The following is a 14,062-nucleotide window of genomic DNA, read 5'->3' on the forward strand; positions in this document are numbered from 1 at the left end:
GGATCAGGCCCGCCCGTCGGCGACCCATAAGCGGCGTCTGGCGGTCCTTCGGGGACAGCTACGGGCGCATAGGACGAATAAGGCGGAACGGGCGCTCCTTGCACTCCGGCAGTGCTTTTACATCGTAGGGGATAAGGTGGGAGCAGTACTAGCACGGCGGTTGCGTACGAGGGCGGCCAGGGCCCATATCGCGAAGCTGCAGGGGGCGGGGGGCACTTGGGCGACCACTGAAGCTGCGAAGCTCCAGGAGTTTCATGATTACTATTCCTCCCTATACAAGAGAGACCCGCCGGACCCTGCATTGATCGCGGAGACCCTGGGAGAGTGTGAATGGGAGCCGTTGAGTAAACATCACTCTGAGCTATTAGAGGAGCCCATTACATTGGAGGAAATAGCGGGAGCCCTGGGAGATCTCCCGCTAGGCAAGACACCTGGGCCAGATGGGCTACCGGTGGCGTTCTTTCGTGCCTTTCTGCTGCAGCTGCAACCCTACCTCCTTCGGCTCTTTAACTCATTCGCGGATTCGGGTGGGCCCTCTCCGGACATGGCGATGGCTGAGATCGCCCTCATCCCAAAGCCGGGGAAGGACCACACCCTCTGCTCATCATACCGACCCATAGCCCTGTTGAATACAGATCTTAAACTGTATACCAAAATTCTTGCCAAACGGCTCAGTACACACCTCCCTCACCTCGTGGACCCGGATCAGGTGGGGTTCATTCACCAACGCCAGGGTGCGGACAATGTCCGTCGCATCGCCCACATTGTGGGTAAGGCCAGGCATTGGGGTATCCCGGCTTGCCTGCTATCCCTAGACGCTGAAAAAGCGTTCGACCGGGTAGATTGGGCGTTCCTTCGAGCGGTTTTACGGAAAATAGGTGTTGGGCCCAAAATGGAAGCGCGCATCATGGCCCCATACGCTGCCCCTGCAGCCCGGGTGCGAGTAAATGGCCAGCTTACACAACCATTCCCCATCTGCAGGGGCACGCGGCAGGGTTGCCCCCTATCGCCCCTGCTCTTCGCCCTGGTGGCAGAACCTCTGGCTATTCTCATTCGCCAGTCGCCGGATGTCAAGGGCATTTCTCTTCGGGGACGTGACCACAAGGTTGCGCTCTTTGCAGACGATCTCCTCCTCACACTGTCTGCGCCCTCAACCTCGCTCCCAGCCGCACAATCGTTGCTCCACACCTATGAGCGTGCCTCCGGGCTAAAAATTAATCACACTAAGTCTTGGGTGCTTAATCTCACGATTCCGGAGGCGGAGGTGGCGGCGCTGCAGACATGCACCCCATATCAATGGGCGAGCGACTCCGTGAGATACCTCGGCCTTAACTTGACACCGGATCTAGCTACCTGGACGCAGGCCAATTGGCCGGAGTGCAGGCGCTCGGTCCTAGCTGACTTGCGCACCTGGAAGACACTGCCGCTTTCCTGGCTTGGTCGCCTCAATGCAATCAAGATGTCCGTGCTGCCAAAGATCCTCTACCTGTTTCAGACTCTGCCGACTCCCATACCGGAACATTACATCCAAGGGTTGCAACGGGACTTGATCTCCTTTATTTGGGGGGGTAAGAAACCGCGATTCTCTAACAAAATATTAAAGCTCCCTCGGGATAGAGGTGGCCTTGCTTGTCCCAATCTAATGGACTACTACTGGGCGTCGCACCTCCGATATGTTCTGGAGTGGGGGGCGTGGGAAAGCGAAAAAATTTGGTTCCACATGGACAGGGCAGTTACCTGTCGCCCGATCTGGGATCACGCTTGGCTGCCCCGGGCGGCGCGCCACCGTAGCGCGTACATGGCAGTCCCCACTAGGACGGTCTTGGAGATCTGGGATAGGGTGGCGGTCCGCAGGGGCCTCACCACTTTCCCCTCGCCACACACCCCTCTAGCTCGCAACCCCCAGTTTCCGCCGGCCTGCCGCTCGCCATACTTTGAGAACTGGACGGAAAGTGGCTGTCGGACGATCCGAGATCTTTTTGAGGGAGGGACCTTCAAATCCTTCCAGCAATGCCAACGGGACTTTGGGCTGACGGACAGGGACAAGTTCCAATACGTACAGCTTCGACACTGGGTGCAGGGCTCTTCGCTGGTGCAGGCGGCCACGAGGCCTCTCACCCCGTTTGAGCACTTAGCGCGCACGTTTGGCACGTATAAGGGCCTCGTCTCTCGCGTCTATAAAGTGCTCCAGCACTCCCAGCGTCCAGGACTACACCCGTACCAAGTACAGTGGCAGAACCTCTCGGGCTCTGGGATCACCTCCGCGCAGTGGGCAAGGCTCTGGAGCGATATCTCTAAAACCTTCCGTAGCATCCCCCAACAGGAATCGGCCTACAAGGTGATGACCCAGTGGTACTACACCCCGGTCAAACTGCAGAAGATGTTCCCTAAGGTGTCCTCGTTGTGCTGGCGTTGTGCCCAGGCGCCAGGGGACTTTATCCATATTTGGTGGACATGCCCGAGTTTGACTACCTATTGGAAGGAAGTCCTCAGCCACATCAAAAGGGTATTAGGCTACCCCCTGCCGGAGGACCCCCTCACGATTATTTTGGGCCTCCGACCAACGTCGCGGCGGGCAATGACAGGTCGAGACTGGCACCTGAGCCTTCACATGCTAGGTGCAGCAAAACAAACAGTGGCGGTGTACTGGAAGAAGGTGGAGCCGCCATCCATCAACGTGTGGTTCGCCCGCCTCTGGCAGGTCTTGGCGATGGAGCTGCTTACAGCCCGCCTCCAGTTCAGGGAAACTAGGTTCAAGACCCTCTGGACTCCCTTGGTGGAACACTTGGGCAGGATAGAGCATGCACGATTGCAACCGCCGAGACTGCGGGCCCTAAAACTGTTCGACGACGAGATTATTCTGACGCGCTCCGAGATTCTCGCGCCGCCTGTGGAGCTGACACCCTCTTCGTTGGAGGGTCCCTAGCTCCAGGTGAGTGCGCCGGGGTCGGATCTTCCCACTGCGCAGGCATACATCCCCACAGGGGTATTAGGGGCGCGGGGGGGGCCGCTGGCCCAGCTTAACCGAGACTAGTTGCATTCATTGGATTCCCCACTCTCCCCCACTGCGGCACTTGGCGCTCTGCTTCCCCTCCCCCGCCGCCCTCCCCCGCCACATCCCCCCGCTCCTTGTTGGTTTAGTTTGTCCTGTTTTCAGGATGTATAGAGGTTAAGCGAGGTGATAGTGCCTTGGCGACTCAGCAAGGTGGCGCTAAGCCACTCCGTCCAGTCCCTTCAAACACTACACTACCTGGGGACACTACACAACATTACATGAGCTGCCCGGAGCATTGCATACGAACTTAGCATAGACCAGGCGTGGAGAGTAGCACCTACCTGTCCCGGGCAGGGTTACGACACGCACTAGCCCCGGACTTGGGTTCTGTTGGCCTCCTACCGCGGGAATCCCGTTGGTGATTAGATTACACCACCAGCTGCATCTGCCCTATCTGACCCCCCTGCTGGTGCGAACATGGCTTTAGACAGGATGTGGGGTGGTGGGCACGTTGGATGCGATGCGTTGACAGCAGGGAACTGGAGGGGAGATGCATGAGTTTTGCTATGCTTTACTGCCTCTGTTTGATGGGATTTGATTCTATTCGCTGCCGGCCAGGATGGTTGTAGGCGCACAGCTGTGTACATTGGCTAACCTCATCTTTCAATAAAAACAACGTTGGTAATAAAGAAAGAGTTTGAAGTTCAGTGAAGGACTGTGGGGGTGTGGGATTTGTAAAGGTTGTGAGATACAGGAAGGGGCTGAGAGATGATGAGGGATCGAGGGATATTGAGAGGGATGCATGATCATTTGAAGGATTTTGAAAGATAGAGAGAAGCTGATAAGGCTGTGGGATTTTTAAGGTCTTTCAAATGTTGAGAGTTCTGTAGGTGTTTTGAAGTGTTTTTAGGTCTCGCGCCTAGCGTTGCAGTGCGTAGCATTGCTCGCGCAGCGTGAGACCTCTTGTAAGGGGGTTCTGAAAGCTGCTCACACGCTTGTGCGTGTGAGCAGGCTTTCGCCGCCCGCCATTGGCTTTAGCGCGTTTTTTTTTTTAAACGGCACGGGATTGGGCAATGGCAGGCGCATGTACCGCCTTTTCTCCACCCATTTCCGTCCGTGTCTAGGACGCGCATCAGCGCGCGTCACAGACGACAGGCTCCCTTGCCCCCCCCGCTCCTATGTGGTGCGCACGCACCACTGGTTTGACTTCAGTCTTTGTATTTACTTGAACAGTGCCCTTTCACACGTTACCATGCTTAGTCATACCCATCCTCATACTTCTGCAGCTGGGCAGGCAATACCAGCATCACTTTAAAAGTCTGCATTAATTGCACGTGGATGAGTAAAGGGGATTTATGTTTTCACAAGGCTTCAAACTGCTGGAAAAAGTCTATATTTATAAGTAGTTATCGCTCGGAACCAGGTAAAGCAAAGTTTATGTGCATGTGTCCGTGAAAAATACAAAATGCTGTTTAGTGCCATTCATGGCACATTCGGTGTCGTGATCACCAACAGAGATCATGCGATCCATTTCTGGTGTAGAAAAAAGATACTGGAGCCTTGTTCAAGTAAAACAATAGATCCTTTAATTAAAAGGACCCACGAACGACTCAACCACCGATCAGTCCCAGGAACAGCAGGCAACTGACCAACGCCTCGTGTTCTACAACTAAACCAACACTTTGTCATCGTGGTTCCACAGAGGAATGTAAACAGTACAAATGGCAAAGCACAATTAAGTTGAATAAGAAATAGTAAATGGCACATACTACACTAGGCTCCTCCCTATGTGTATTGCTGCTACTGTTTATAGCAGTGCATTGATGCACTTTGCAGTCTCCAAAGGGGCAGGTGATGGAAGGAAACTGACCATTGCCCTGTGCCAGGCCTTTGTGCACTGCTGAGAATGCACATCTTGTTACTCTATGAAGATTGCTTTCATAATATGGACTTCTGCACTTGTTTTTATATATGTAACTTTTATTGTATGTGAGCATTTTTGTAGTACTTGCCTATCTCTTATTGCGGCCCCTTTGCATTTTCTGTACAGTCAGGTGAATAAATAATACTATTGTAATTTATAGATTGGATAAGGGTATGGGTTGGAGTGCATTTATTAGTGTTGGATTTTAGTGTTTTGAATAGGCTGGTGAGTGTGCTCCAGACCTGTTGCCGCAGTGTGCACATGTTTCGTATGCATATGATCGTAGATGTAAGAAATATGAGCATAGGCTAGTTAGCTAAATATATTTGCCTGGCAGGATTATGGCATATGTCAGCCTGGCGCTGATGTTGGAAAAGGCCACATTTTAATTTCTGGTTTGATTTTGCAATAGTTGTTGATACTTATACTCATTGGGTGTATATTCTAAAGCTTGCATGTTTGTACTGAGAAGGAGCTTGCACCTGTTTGGCTCTTTATTCTTTGAAATATATTTTCGAAAGAGGAAGTTATCAGGTGTGGCACCATTCAAAATCTGAGGTTTCGCCTTCGATGGTTTGACCTGAATTTCTACAGATGTTTGGTTTTCCATTTAATGGGATCGCTCATCATCAGGGCAGATGAGTGAAGCAGGTGTCATCTTGCTGATCACAGGTGGCAACTGCAACCAGATGTGGTATAAGGGTTCTTTTCTCAGTGGAGCTGGCCCTTGATAGACCTTTTTTCAACCTCTGAAAACAATGTTGGCCCAGTGTTTTGTATTCTGTAATTTACCTTTTGAAGGTCTCTAGGAAACGTTCTCCTTTCAGTGGAACATTGGCCTCCTTCCTGTACGCCGTCTCGCCTGTGAGCCCATGAGTGCTGAGGAAAGTCAAGACGAGACTGAGCACAGGCCTGGGATGTGTGCCGAGGGTACGGTACTCCAAACTCCTGATTCTGAGCATAGGCTCACTACTTCAGCTGTTTTTTGGGAGGGGCTGCTGTCCCAGAAGCAGAGCAGAGTTTTAAACCGAAACATCCACAACCTGCACCCTATTATCTGGAAAATTGAGCAGAACAAACCTATATCTTTTGCTTTTCCATCAGAAATGGTTGTAATTTTGGCTGGCCCGCCGCTAAGTCCGTTAATTCAAGTCATTGGGCGATATTTCTCACCTGGGTTTAAGAGGGAGAAGTCGACCACCTGTAAGTGAAACTGAAATTCTTGTAAGGCCATGATGTGGGCACAGCTAAGGATTAGTTATCAGCCCTTTCATCCTTTCTTTGTTTGCCTCATCATGTCTCCCTATTAAAGTCATCCGTTGTGATGCGCTCCTTAATATGGCTTTCACATAAATTCCCTTCTGCTTCATTCATTTTGCAGCAGGGGTACCTAAATTTTGTCTTAACTTTCTAGATGCATGCTCACCTCAATCCTCTTCACATCTGTAGTCCCAGTCTCTTGCCCGTGGTAACTTTGTTTATGATTGCCTTCACTTCTACCTCTTTCATCAAACTGCAGCCCTTGTCATTTCAGTTTAATATGCCACCTTTTTAGGGCGAGCCTGGCCAACGCATGCACTGCTCTGTAAGGCATGCTGTATTCAGGTATGGACTTGAAGCTCCGCCCACTCTCTGCCCATATTTTTCATTAGCTTGTGTCATTGTCCTTTGGAAACTGTGGCTTTTCATTGCTCAATAGGCTTAGAAGTCCCTCCTTAGTACCGCCTTGTCTCATTTTGTATTCTCCCACGAGGACACCCCCTGTTACATGTGTTGTTACTCGGTAGGCTTTAATTACAGCCTCTGAGCCCTATTTGCTTAAATGGTTTTCTCCTGCCTCTGCTCCCCCATCGCTTACATTTTTTTAATTTTTCATAGCACAGCATGTGCCTTTGGTTTATTTGTGGCCCAGTGCGGGTGCATGTTTTTTTTGTGTGTTTTTCAACTTTTATTTTATCTAACTGCCCCATTCCGTACTTTCACTTTAATGGCGGTCGCGCCACTTTCCTTAGACGAGCCACGTCTAAGGAAAGGGGCGCGGCTGCCGTTAAAGTCTAACCGTGGCATGGGGCACTTTAACAACAAGAAAAAGCATTTGTTTGTCAAGTTGACAAACAAATGCTTCTTTGGTAAAAGCGCCCCCATATCGTGCTTTCACTTTAATGGCGGGTGCGCCCCTTTCTTTAGACAAGACTCATCTAAGGAAAGGGGTGTGCCTGACATTAAAGTGAAAGAACTGCATGGGTGCTTTTACAAACAAGCATTTGCTTTGCAATTGGTCTCATATTTACAAGAATTTCATTTTGGGGAGACGATGTTGCCTAATGGCTAGGGCGGTTGATCTCAAATCTGGGGAACCGGATTCGAGTCTTTGCAATGATGCTCAACATCCTGTGATTCTGGACAAATCACTTAATCTCCCCGTGCCCAACATAAATGAAGGTGTCCTTGTGTAACGCAACTGGTACTCATGTAAAGCGCTCTGATACCCGATACCTCAGGTTCAACTTCGCTCTATATAAAACTCCGAAGAAAGAATAAATGCGAGACCTATTGCATTGCAAATGCTTGTTCTGAGATGGAATGAGAAACGGTGGCTTGTTATGAGGGATTGGATGATTTTGTGAGAGGCTGAGGATTATGCAAGAGTAATAGGATGCTTTGAAAGGTTCATGTAAGATGCACTAATAGGCTGAGAGATGTTATGAGAGATTGGGGGGCATTTTGAGCTATTGCTTTGGAAGGTTCTTATGATATACCGTAAAAAGCTGGGAGATACAATGAGCGATAGTGGTATGGCGTAAGGGCCCGTAAAATGACCTGATGGTTTTACGATGCTTTGTAGGATTGTAATATGCAACGAGGGGCTCGGAGATTTGATTGGCAGTAGGGGGCCCTTGGTGGATTTGAGGAATTGATAGATGCTTGCTCTTAAAGGCGGCGAGATTATGTGAGGGGCTGCGAGATGATTCACATCCATGCCTCGGCAGGCGTGAGTCACACTGATTCCTGATTGGGCAGTCGCAGGGGAGGCTGGGGCTGCAGACAGGCAAGGACTCATTCTCTAAGCACGGGACCGGCCCTGGAATACACCAGGACCAGAGGCGGGGCCCTTGCCCAGGTGAGTAAGCAGCGCCCTCAGCTCTGGCTGCCCGTATACATCCCACCCCAGGATCCCGTACCCTACTCTGCCCGATCCTACAGGCATGCAAGTTACGCAAATACCGGGCACACACGGTGCGCCTATAACCACGTCATGGCAGACAGGAGGGGCGTAGGCAGCAGGGGGTTAATAGGAGCTGTACATCGAGGGATGCCACTAGCTTCTGGTGAAAGGGGGCGGGGAACCACGCAATATGCTTCGCATGCTATGCTATGCTATGAATCGATACTAACAGTGGCAGGGTGGCTACAGGTGTCGACGTCAGCGTGCGTCACACAGTACCGGAGCACATGTGTCTTTCGATGTAATGAGTGGGCGTTTGGACGCTTTAGGGTGTATCTGTGATGTGCACAGAGACTTTTATGCTTCTGTAGCGCAACGCATTGGGTTTGCAGGCAGCACAAAATGGCTAATTTCCCCTTAGCAGACGCACAGCGCTTTATGGATTGGTGGCGGTTTCTAGGTCCTTATGATATTTAGGCGCATAAGGAACTGTGTCATAGGTAGAAAGCGTGATTTGTCCAGGATCACACAACGCGGACAGTACAGAAGGGAGTGCGTCAAAGAGCTGCGACTTGGGTCCTAGACGTCATCCTCTCCCGTAAGGTTGCATCGATGTGTTGAGGAAGGGTATAACCAGGGTAAATATTGAGTGCTATCATTTCTTATTGTGTGGTTGGCATAAGAAGTTGCTAATCGGATGGTTTAGGAATTGTCGAGAGATTAGCATGAAGATTTTTGTGTCGTCATAAAAGAAAACTGACAGGAATTTTGTACAAGGCGTGTTGGGGATTGTGTGAACACGTTTTATAGATGGTTAGAGGATGTGTTAGGGATGGAGGAAGGTGGTTTATGGATGTGTTCGAGGTGTAAGCATGTGTTGGGGTAATATAAGTGTGTATTTGATGATGGGAGAACGTGCTGTTGTGGTGGAGTGTGCTAAATTTGTTTAGGGACGTGTTGAAGATGCAGCGATCGATCTTTTAGGGGTTGGTTTAAGGATATTTTGTAGAAGGTGTAAAGATGTTTAGATGATAGTATACTTTTTATAATGTGAATTGGCGTTGGTCTTGATTAGGCATGTGCCTGAGACATTGTAAGGATGTGTCAGTGATGGTCTAAGGATGTGTTGAAGAGTAGTGGAACAATAAGGTCGTGACCATAGTGTGTGCATGGGTTGGGTGCCCTCTAAGAACATTTTGTTGGTTGTGTATGAATGGCTTTGAGTTAGTGTAATGTATGCATATTTTGCAGATAATGTACGAATGTGTTGGGATGATGTAAAGATACTTTGGGAATAATAAAAGGACGTGCATGGTGAAATAATGTGTTAGGGAAGGTGAAAGGTGTGTTTGTGATGTCATAACAATGTTTTGAGAACAATGTAAGGATATGTTACAACAAAGGATATGTTTAGATGTGGCATGAATTACATAACACTATGTTGCTAATGATGTAAGGGAAGTATTCCCTCCTCGGCCGTCACCTACCCTGCCGGACATTGGGCAGACCTTCCTTCGTCTCTCCTGCCATTATCTCCCTCCTTCCACCTACACCCTTCCCCCTTACCCCTATCCGCCCTATTTATCCTTCCTCCATACTATTTAAATGTGTTTTGTATACCCGATGTAACCTGTAACTGTTTTGAACTGTGTAATAATGTGATTCCTAATGTAAAGCACTCTGATACCCATGGGTCTAGCCAGCGCTTCTATTAACTTCTAGTAACTGAGGTAACGTGTAACTGAGGTAATTTTGTAATTTCTGTGGAACCTTATGTAAAGCGCTCTCAATCAATCAATCAATAATAACATTTAACAGCCTGCTATGCTTCATCCATTCTGCGACGGCCTTCATTCCTCTGTGTAGGTTGGCTTTTGCGGTGTGGGGGTCTTCGGTGAGGGATATGGTCAGCTGAGTGTCGTCGGCGTACGAGAGGATGTTGAGGCAGTTTTGTCGTGCGACGTGGGCGAGTGGTGCCATGTAGATATTGAACAGCGTCAGGCTGAGGGAGGACCCCTGAGGAATGCCGCAGATGATCTCGGTGCTCTTGGAGTGGAAGGGTGGGAGGAGGACGCTCTGGGTACCGCCGGAGAGGAAAGATGTAGTCCATGCCAGGGCCTTCTCTTGGATTCCGGCGTCATGGAGGCGTGCTGTTAGGGTGCGGTGGCAGACCGTGTCGAAGGATGCTGATAGGTCCAGAAGGATGAGGGCGGCTGTTTCTCCTTTGTCCATGAGGACCCGGATGTCGTCGGTAGCGGTGGTGAGGACAGTCTCGGTGCTGTGGTTGCTGCGGAAGCCGGACTGGGATGGCCCAGGATGTCGTTGTCCTCGAGGTAGCGGGTCTGCTGTCTTTTAACGATCTTCTCAGTAACTTTCGCCGGGAAGGGGAGCAGGGAGATGGGCCGGAAGTTCTTGAGGTCCTTGGGGTCTGCCTTGGGTTTCTTCAGTAGGGCGTTGATCTCGGCGTGCTTCCAGCTTTCCGGGAAGGTTGCTGTCTCGAGGGAGATGTTGATAGTTTTCCGGAGGTGGGGTGCGATGGCTGTGCAGGCTTTGTTGAAGATGTGGTGAGGGCATGGGTCAGATGGGGATATGGAATGGATGGAGTTCATGTTTTTGATGGTGTCTTCGTCGCTGACGTTGGACCAGGCGGTCAGCCGGCTGGTGCGGGTGATGGTCTCAACGGTGGTGGGCTCGATGACGGGTGCGGGGGTGGGGGTGTTGAAGCTGTCGTGGATGTCGGCGATCTTGCGGTGAAAGAAGGTGGCCAGGGAGTCACACAGGTCTTGTGATGGTGGAATGTCGTTGGTCTTGGAGCTGGGGTTGGAGAGTTCTTTCACGATGTTGAAGAGCTCTTTGCTGTTGTGTGCGTTGCTGTCGAGGCGGTCCTTGAAGGCGGTCTTCTTAGCGGTCCTGATGAGTTGGTGGTGTCTGCGGATGGCGTTCTTGTGGGCTGTGTGGCTGTCTGGTGTTCGGTAACGAAGCCAGCTCTTCTCTAGTTTCCGGCAGTTGCGCTTGGAGGTCCAGAGGTCTTCGGTGAACCAAGCGGCCTTCTTGCTGGAGTGGTTAGTGGTGGAGGTCTTGAGTGGGGCGAGGGTGTTGCCGCAGTCGATGATCCATTGTCTGAGGTTGGTGGCGTCGGGGTCGGTGGGATCGGCGGGAGGTCCCAGGGCAAGGGTGGTGGTCAGTTGGTCCTTGGTGACCTTGCCCCAGCGGCGGCATGGCATCTGTTGGGTGCGGTGATGTGTGGTGGGTTTCCTGAAGGTGAAGTGGACGCATCTGTGATCTGTCCAGTGGGGTTCGGTGGTGTGGTCGAAGGATACCTCCGGGTCTAGCCAGCGCTATATAAAACTCTAAAAATAAAAAATAAATAAATAAACAACTCCGATGTGCGAGTCTGCAGGTGGGACACCTGGGTCTTCAGCTTCTCAAGCTCGTCGTCAACCGTGGAGATACGGGACTCCGCCTCTGAGATCCAGGCCCTGGCGTTACGAAGGTCCTGGCGTATCAGGAACATGTCCACCCGGAGCTCTCCAATCTTGCTCTCCACCGAAGCCATGGAGGCGCCGATAGCCTGTAGGATGGTCGAGAGGTCAGTCCCAGGGAGGGAGGAGCACCCAGGCATCCCATCCATTGGGTTGCGGTCTGCGGTGGTGTATTAGTCCATCTTAGTCTCAGTTTGCGGAACGGATGTCTTAGGGGCACAGGACCACAGACGCCCGGTCAGCAGGAAGAGCCCAGGCTCGCGAAGGAGATGAACCTCTGTATAACAGACACGGCACCCGAGTCGTCGATACTTGGACCCGGACACCGCCCTTGCCCCTGTATTGGTCCCTCAATATTGAATCACAGGCTCAAGCAAACCTTGACCCCAGCTCTCCGCCGCCCGAGATGACGGCCGAACCGAGGGGGACGACGCCCAACTCAGCCCGGAGAACCCCACAGGGGCAGGGGGAGGAGAGTTCGTGGCAACAGTGGACCCCTCCATAGTGACGGATGTGGACGATCATCAGCCTGTGTCTAAGTGAATAGAGTTCACGGTGAATCTACCCCGATATCGGCCCAAAGGGCCTCCGCAGGTCAGACTGCCGCATCCCCATCGATGTCCTGAAACGCGGGTCTTCTAGAAAGGTCGGAGTCCGACAAGGCAGGTCGCAAGGCTCCGGATAGGTCTGGATCTCGGCTCAGGTTGTCCACGGAGCTGGCACGGCTTCGGTCATCAAGAGCGAGGGGGGCCCCCCCCCGGTGGCCAACAGCTGGGTCCCGAGGCCCGGTGACCTTGATGCCTCCCCCCACCGACCCCCCCCTCCTTTGAGACCGGGTGCGTTTCCGTTGTTGCATGGGAGGATACAGACTTTTTTGCTGAGGGTCAGACAGAGCTGGGGGGGAAGCAGGTCGAGTCTGCAAGGACCGCTCCTCAGTGAGCAAGGTCCAGGCAGCCTGCGGGGTGTCAAAAAAGATTGTCTCGCCCTGAAAGATAACTCGGAGGCAAGCCGGGAAGAGGAGGCCATATCTAAACCCTAGATTGCGGAGCTTCTGTTTAATGTCAGCATAGGAATGGTGCTGGGCTTGCTCTTCCCTCATGTAGTCCGGGAAGAGCATGATGGTGTTATTGTGGTACTTCGGGGGCCCTGGGCTCGGGCCGCGCTGAGAATGGTATCTCTGTCCTGGAAGTTGAGGATCCTCACTATGATGGGACGTTGTGGGGCACCAGGAGGAGGTTTAGGCGCCAAAGAACGGTGGTCGGGCTCAATCGCAGACCAGACCGACAGGGCATCTTTGGGTATCCAGGATTTCAGCCATGTTTCTATGAAGGTGTCCGCGTGACCCTGCTCGACTCCCTCCGGGAACCCCACCAGGCGCAGGTTGTATCGCCGCGAGCGGTTTTCGGCATCCTCCGCCCAACAATGCAAGGGCGCCGACCAGAAGTACCGTGTTCAACCCAGCTGCGCGAGAGACTGAACGGAAGCGGCAGTCTCACTTTAGAGCTGCGGGGCAGTAGCGCCTACACAGCTCAAGAGACGGTGTGACCGGGAGTAGGGACAGCCCTGCCGGTGACCGTAGAAGAGGACTGACTGCGGACAACGCCATTAAGTAAACATATAGGCGAGTGTGCGCTATTGCGGTGTGGGAGACCGGCGGGGAAGAATGGACCCGGGCGCATGGTGCAGCCTGGAATGCGAGCCATTGTGACACCCGCTCTCACATGGCGGACCCATTTGGTGCCACGACGAGAAGTGAGGCAGAAGTACACAGGTGCTGCAGTCCGAGTCCGGGACTAAATGGTGGCAAGTCAGTGAAATCCGTTAATAAGCTTAGGGGCATAGCTGAGCAGCGCTGGGCTGAGAAATAAAATACCTCTGCCAATAAGCCCATAAACACAGAACCTTCCAGCACTAAGCGCTAGGAGGCTGAACTTAACAGTACATGAAAGATCGCACACATCTAGGGCATAGCCAGCAATTTGTATTTCTCGAGTGTCCCTGACTTCAAAATGGCGCCTCCCGCCGATCGTCACTGGGGGTCTAAGTTACACCCCTCGCTCACTAGGAGACTTACGGACACTGGCTCCTACCTCATGCCGCACTTCTGCAAAACAAGCACCCCCCTTTATGATTCATAGATTATAATTATAACCTAATAGTATTGAAACAGCAAAGACCTAACCTCCTGACCACAAGATGGCCGCCACTGTTGACCTCACCACTATTTAATTAGACTCCTGGACAATCAAACAACTGGTCATCGACAAGACCTTGATCTTAGCCCTCAACCGACCTGGATCCTGCACACCCTTCAGGACATTTACCCTGTGAACTTTCCCTCGACCGCTGAGACCTTGCTACCTGACCGATGCCCGGTGGAGCTACCCCGATAGCTATAGGGGAGATGGACTGTGGATTCCCTCCTAGGCTGTCACCTACCCAGCCGGACATTAGGCAGACCTTCCTTTGTCTCTCCTGCCGTTATCTTCCCCCTA

At 51.8% G+C, this 14,062-nt stretch overlaps 1 protein-coding gene across 1 annotated transcript in view; it reads left to right on the plus strand.

The window, feature by feature from the left end:
* Positions 1-7,965: 7,965 nt before the first annotated feature.
* NRSN2 (neurensin 2) overlaps positions 7,966-14,062 on the plus strand; it is a 54,989-nt gene continuing 48,892 nt past the window's right edge. Inside the window, exon 1 of the mRNA XM_085619544.1 lies at positions 7,966-8,040. The gene's annotated coding sequence lies outside the window, so the exon portion shown is untranslated. The remainder of the gene's footprint in view (positions 8,041-14,062) is intronic.

Source organism: Triturus cristatus, chromosome 7, assembly GCF_964204655.1.
Source record: "Triturus cristatus chromosome 7, aTriCri1.1, whole genome shotgun sequence".
NCBI classification, from domain to species: Eukaryota; Metazoa; Chordata; class Amphibia; order Caudata; family Salamandridae; genus Triturus; species Triturus cristatus.